Raw genomic sequence first — 7,617 nt, forward strand, 5'->3', positions numbered from 1 at the left:
TTATAAGGATACTAGTCATATTGGATTAGGGCCACTCTGATGACTTCATTTTAATTGGATTACCTCTTTAAAACTGTCTCCAAATATAATCACATTCTGAGGGACTTCAACACATAGATTTGGGGGACACACAGTTCAGCCCATAAAGAGTCAAAAGTCCCTTTGTGGAAGGGTTGGCTCCTTGTCTCCTTCTTCACCTCATGAAGCCCCCCATCACATACGCACATGCACACACGCACACACATACATGCACACACGCACACACATACACACACACACACACACAGGACCCATGGTTCATTCTCAGGAAAAGACAAACAGAGGAAACTCAGGACATTAGTCAAAATCCAGGAAAGAGAGAGATCAACAGTTGAAAATAGAAGTTTAAGTGAAATTTCTACTTCTAGAAATAGCCCTTATAGGTGGAAGATTTGAAAAGTCTTCTTTTGGAAAAATTACAATCCCCAAATAAAAAGCTGCCAGATACTGATATCAGCTCTACAGGTAGCATCCAATCCCAGTATCTTGAAAATTACTTATGAATATGTCCAGTCCCCACTTTCAGCACTTTTTTTTAAATTTTTTTTAACGTTTATTTATTTTTGAGACAGAGAAAGACAGAGCATGGAGCATGAATGGGGGAGGGTCAGAGAGAGAGGGAGACACAGAATCTGAAACAGGCTCCAGGCTCTGAGCTGTCAACACAGAGCCCGACGCGGGGCTCGAACTCACGGACCGCGAGATCATGACCTGAGCTGAAGTCAGCCACTTAACCGACTGAGCCACCCAGGCGCCCCTTTCAGCACTTCTAATCAGCTTTTAGTCATCACTATTAAATGTGAAGAGACAATCAGACATTTGGAAAAGGCATCCAACATGAAAAGAACCCAAAACACGGCAACAACTTTCAACGTTTGGAAAGAACCCAAAATACCACAACTGAAAGAAAAAGGAGGAAGGGGAGGAGTAAGGAAGAAAAGAAAACTATGAGATTAGTCAATAAGGGAGAAGGAATGAAAGTGGAGAGATAAGAAAAGACGAGGTAAATATAAGAGGAAGATGGGATGCTGCATAGACAAGTGTTGGGGAACAAACTGGAAAATTGTTGGTCAAAATAAAAAATGTAACACTGAGGCGCCTGGGTGGCCCGGTCAGTTAAGCATCCACCACTTGATGTCAGCTCAGATCCTGATCTCAGCATCGTGAGATAGAGCCCCACGTTGGGCTCCATGCTGAGCGTGGAGACTGCTTAGGATTCTCTCTCTCCCTCTCTCTCTCTACACCCCCCACTCTTAAAAAAGTAACAACGAGTTTGGTAGATAAAAACTAAGAAACGTTTTGGTAAGTAGAGCAAATAAAATCAAAAGAACTATGAAGAGAAAAGATAAGAAACTTAGAGTATTGGCCCAGGAAACTCAACAATAGATTAATAAAATAGAAGGAAAAATGGAGAGAAAGCTATTTTCAAATTCATATCAGAGAATATTTTCCAGGGCCAGAGGATGTGAGATTCTCCAGACTGAAAGAACAACACACCGTGTCCAGCACAGCAAACGATAAAAAGCAAGCACATAGGCTCTTCATTAAGAAATATCAGAGCACCAGAAAGTAAAAGAAACAAATCTTGTAAATTTCCTTGGGGTTGGGAGGAAAGGTCATTGACAAAGTGTATGGAATGAAATAATATCAGACTTCTTAACAACAAATCTGGGGGTTAGAAAGCGATGGAAAAAATAATTTCAAAATTATGAGGCAAAATGATTTGCAACCTACCATTATATACCCAAATGATCAACTAAGTATGAAGGTAGATCAGAAACAAAAAGGCAATATTTTAAACACATAATTATCACTATGAACAACTTCCCACGAGTATAGGAGCATGTGCTCCCTCCTTCAAGTGAGGGGGCAAATGCAGAATGAGTTGGAAACAGTGGATGCAACACAAAGACACAAAAAAGGAAATCCATGATGAGAGCAGCAGGCCTGAGAAGCAACTGTCCAAATGGAAACCAAGAGAGGAAGCATTTGGAGAGAGGAACCCAGGGAAAAAGAATTAGTTGATAGATTATTTTGTTTATTTGACCATTTAGAAAATAATAATAATGGATGTGTAAGAAAATACAATGCAGCATGAAAAATATTAAATAGAAGCACACACACAAAAATAAGCAAATAAAAAATGAGGAAAATACTAACTCTAGGAAAAAACAGTATGTACAAGAAAGAAGATAGAACTATGACACAGTTCTTGGTTATTAATATTTTTCATAGTCATAATAATGTCAATCCTGACTGCTGATTTGATCAAAAATACTTTATATCATTCAAATAGTGCATAGGAAGAGAAGGTGGGCAGGATGGGGGGATGTAGAAGAATGAGAGTTAAACCTTCGCCCATCGTAACAGAATATCCGTCCCTAACACCTAAAGTTAATAATTTAATAAATGATAAAGCAAGAATTTTATTTAGAAATAAGAAGGTAACACCTTGGTTTGTAAGCATAATTCATTCTGGAAATATGCTTGTAATCCAAAGCACTTGTGTTTCAAAGTGAATTTCCCATAAGAAATAGTGGAAACTCTCATGATTCGTTCCATAACCCAAAAATATTCATATAAAAATGATTACAATACTGTAATATAATACAAAATAATAAATAAAATACAAAATATAAAGAAAAATAAACAAATTAACCTGCCCTTACCTTTGAAAACCTTCATGGCTGGTGTGAGGGAGACGAGAGAGGAGGGTTATCATGCAGGACGACTTTCACTGTCACTAACAGAATCACTCCTGGCTCACTGGAATCTTTTTCTTTTCGTGCAACTTTAACAAGAAACCTATCCAATGACACTTGCTTTTACCCCCTTTTGAGGGTTTTACGGAAAGGTGACATTGCATCGACGATCACCCACAATCCCACAGCAAGAGAGAGAAGAACCATTGGCTCAGTTGTGATCATGTGATGTTTGGCGTCACGTACTACTCGTGTTGCAAGACAGCTCTCATTTATTAAGCTAAAATACATTAGAAATGTTTGCTTGTGTTGCAGAACACGCAGAACGAGTTACTCACAATCCAAGGTTCTACTGTATACGAAAGCAAGAGCTGGAAGAGTTAAAAATGGTTGCCTGAAAGGAGTTGGACAATTGGTTGGAACAATTAGTTGAGGACTTCTGTTTTGCATTTTGATCCATTGAATATTTGAGTTTCAAACTAGCGCATGCATTACTTCATTAAAAACTGAATTGAAGAAGTGAAGAATCGAGCTAGAATGTTGGAGTGGGAGATGACAGGCAGTTGATGCACCTTTGGAACCTTAAAAATACTGGAGTGGATAGCAGACTTCCTGCAGGTCGGTGGAAAGGGGGATCATACTATTTTAACTGTACGTGAAAGGAAAATATGAGGCCAGCAGACTGAAGGACTTAAGAATAATCAGGTTAAAAGCAGAACCCAGAATTCACAAACTTTAATAAATCCTAGGGCCCTTTATGGCTTAATCTTTGCAGACTAGTAATCGAAAGTAGTTCAAAAGTAATTCCATTCAAAAAGAGCATGAAAGGAAATTCAATTCATAATCTAACACAGCCATTTTGAAAACCCTGCCTCCTGTCTTCACTTCTCTTGCTCTCCTTCACCACGGTTTCGGATATTGCGAGTCAAACCCTCTCTCTGCAACACCACGCGCTCTTGATCCTGAAGATGGATTTGGCTTCTCTCCTTTTTCTGTCTGAGGTCTGTCCCTTCTCACGTATTCTTTCAGTTTTAAATTCGCTAAGCAGGCTGACAAGACCTTTTCTGTAGCTAGCAGGACTGGGGGAGAGAGAACACCATAACAAAGTATCAAACCTTGTCCTTATTCCCACACATAGAATTTTCTGGGTCAATGGGGTCCCCGGGTGGCTCAGTCGGTTAAGTGGCAGACTTCAGCTCAGGTCATGATCTCGCAGTCCGTGAGTTCGAGCTCTGCGTCGGGCTCTGTGCTGACAGCTCAGAGCCTGGAGCTTGTTTCTGATTCTGTGTCTCCCTCTCTCTGACCCTCCCCCGTTCATGCTCTGTCTCTCTCTGTCTCAAAAATAAATAAACGTTAAAAAAAATTTTTTTTAAAGAATTTTCTGGGTTAAAATTGAAGGCGTGGAGAGACATTTCTCACCACGTTGCCCTTTCTTTAGGCTATTTCTCCAAAGGACTGCCTCAGTATGCCTTCACTTCTGGGGTGAGTTTGTGAGACATTGAGGAGAGAAAATAGAAATCCAAACATGTGTGCATGAGTGATTTACCCAGACCTCTGGGCTCAAATAGTCTCTACAATACAAGCTCCTTGAGGGCAAGGATTTCTGATTGCTTTGTTCTCTGCTGTATCCCCAGTGTCTCAAACAGAGCCCTCCCTAAACTGGGTTCTCAGTAAGTTGCCTAGAACTTGAACATCCAGCAGCTAGCATCTTAGTGATGTCACCACTAGTCTTTCTAGGTCTCACCAAGCGGGTACCTTCTCCCTGCAATGATCTGGCATCGATGCAAGTGTTTAAAAGGTGGTATTTCTATTGTAACTGGAGGGCCAGGCTCTTCCTCAGCCCCGTAAGCTGGTTGATATACGGCCATTCCCCAGCACATTGTTAATACACTAAGAGAATCTGGTTTCTGAGCATGCACTGCCAGCCACTTGACCTCAAACGAGGGTGAATTCACCTAGGAAACGCCATTCAAGAGGACCCTTGCAATTGCCAGCCTCCCCTGGTGATATCCCCAGCTTAATATATAGCCGAGTGTTGCAGAACTGGGACAATGGGCTGAGAACCATGAGACGCAGAACCAAAAACCAAATACAGAACCCCCTCCCTCTGGCAAGCATGGGATTTAACGGGCAGACCTGATGGAGCTTCAGGGGAATTACCCTGAGAACACACAGTCCTTTAGGTCATTTCCCAGAGCTACTGAGCGATCGGCACGTGGGAGGAACCAAGGGACCCCGTGTCACCCGGAGCGAGTCAGCCAACATGGGTAGCTTTGGTAAGACTCAACTAGATATGACCCTTAAGGACATATAAAAATGACAGAGGGGATTTTCCAGTGCATCTCTGTACAGATGCAGATGACCCACAGATGCACCTGGAAACAACCTCTTCGACACCGCGTTCCCTGACTCTACCCTGGGATGACTCCACTTTGCTTCCCAAGGGTAGAGAGCACACGATGTCCCCCAGAGAGGAAAAGCAGAGGGAAAGAATTTCCCATTATAACCTGGTCTCCTTTGTTATTTTAGGGCCTACTGTCATCGAAGCCATTTCAAAAATCTGAAAAGAAGTTTTATTTTCAAATTCATAATGTTGACCAAAGAGACTTGCCTTTATTATGCTCATAAATCATTCATACCTCCTTAATAGCAAAGAAATTATTTTTAATTTTTAGAATACTTTTTTCCTCTTTCTTCCCAACACAAGAGGAAATGAGAATAATATTTTATGTTAATAGGAACAAAATGTTCAAAATGTATGCACTGTATAGAAATCTTATAAAATGTTTCATTGGAAACATTTTTTAAGCAACAAAGGAAATGAAACACAAAAAGCCACATTAAAAGCACATTGATGATTTTTACTTTAACGAGGAAACTGGGTGAAGTAGATTAGTGGAGGGTAGATGGGAGCCCTGAGAGAAAATTATGTTCCTCAGGACTCGTGGGGTTAGGGGCTGTCCCAGATCCCAACGGGAAGCCCAGCCCAGCTCTCAGGGGCACTCTCTGCTGGTCAGCCCCTTCCAGAGGTCAGAAAAGCTTCCCTGAGCAAGGTCAAAGCTCAGCCTCCAGGGACTGAGGCAGGTCCTGCAATACAGGACCATTTCTCTCTGCCAGAAGGATGTCATGACTCCCTGGACCAGACAACTGCTCCAATCATAACCTAGAAACTCCCTGGGATCCACTGAAGCGTTATTAGTGAGAGGCAGGGAGAAGTTAATAGCAAAGAATAAAGGGCACCGGCAACCCATCAGAACCCACAGCATCAAGGACAGTACGGGTGGGAAACAAGATTCAGAGGGTAGAAAGTCATTTCTTTGGCACTGACCAAATGGCACGTGGTTTTGGCAAACGTGCCGGGGAATGCAAAGGTGCATGCATTGCAGCGAGAGCGGCTGCATGCGGTGGCTCAGTGGTCTAAGACAACCAGGCTTCCCGGCTTCCAGAGAGATTTACGACCGGCATTTTCGGATTACAGCACCTTTCTGTGGGAACAGCGCACTGAGTCCTAAAGGCAAAGCTGAGGGGGCCCTGGAGCAAAGCAGGCAGGACCTTACCACACAAGGCAGGGCAAACTAAACAAGCAGCTGCCCCTGGGTGCGAACAAGAGATGGAGGCAAGCCCCCTCCTGCCCACCCACCCCGTCAAAATACCACTCACAAGTTACTAACACTAAAATATCCTAAATGCTTTGAATTAGTCTCATCCTTGTTAAAATGCTTCTAAGACATTTACAGCTCATGCACTAAACAAATCATTTTTTTTTTTAAAGCAGATTCTGATCAATGAGAAAGGGGAACAAAGGGAGAGGAAAATGTGTATTTGAGGACCCACCACCTACCAGTTACTTTCCTGGTGTTTTTCAGCTTTACCTCATGTAAGTCTCACAGTAGCTACTCCGCGTAGGTATTAGGTTATTTTTTGTTGTTGTTGTTTGCCAGCTTCGTTGGTTCTCCATGCAGTCATCTTCTGCCCTGTTGAATGCGTCACCCAGGCTCCCATTTCTGGTAAGTACTGGCCCACGGGAGACACAAGACAGGAAGAGAGAGAAAACAAAGTATTTCTTCCCCATTCCCTCCATGTTTTCAAGCTGCATTTCTGTCTGCAGCTGTTTTCCATTACACGCTCTTTAATATGTGACTCTTAGCCTATTGCTTGCATTACTCTGATAAAAATTAATTTTCAGAGGGGCATCCGGGTGGCTCAGTCCGTTAAGTGTCCGACTTCAGCTCCGGTCATGATCTCGCGTCTGGTGGGTTGGAGCCCCACGTCAGGCTCTATGCTGACAGCTCAGAGCCTGGAGATTCAGATTCTGTGACTCCCTCCCTGTCTGCCCCTCCCCTGCTTGCACTCCATCTCTCTCTGTCTCTCAAAAATAAACTTTTTTATTAAAAAAGATTTTTTAATTAATTTTCAGAAATGAAGAATTAGGCTACAGGGAAGAGGTTGGAAAGAGAGGTGACAGATAACTACATGGGAGCACTCCCTGTGGAACCTTGAAAATCAGAAGGCTTGTGGGAGACAACCCTACATGACACACAGGCTCCTCAATCCAGAACCACAGGTAACCCAGGCTGGTGGCAAATGTCTTCCAACTTTCTATATAGTAGGGCAGTTTCCCTGTCTTCTTGGTTGGGGCAGTTGTGATCTCTTCTTTTCATTCAAAAAGAGATACACAGGATCAACCTATAAGCCAAAGAGCCCTTTCACTGTCTTCTTCCAGGAAAAGTAGATAGTTTTCTGATAAATAGGAAGTCTGTGTCCAGCCCTGATATCTGGGGTCCATTCAGATCCCATCTCCACCATGACTCACGTTAGACTACAAATGGTCTGGTGAAATAGAAATGATGATCTGTGCCTACTTGTCTCTTTGTTC

This window comes from Panthera onca, chromosome B3, assembly GCF_046562875.1.
Source record: "Panthera onca isolate mPanOnc1 chromosome B3, mPanOnc1 haplotype 2, whole genome shotgun sequence".
Lineage (NCBI taxonomy): Eukaryota > Metazoa > Chordata > Mammalia > Carnivora > Felidae > Panthera > Panthera onca.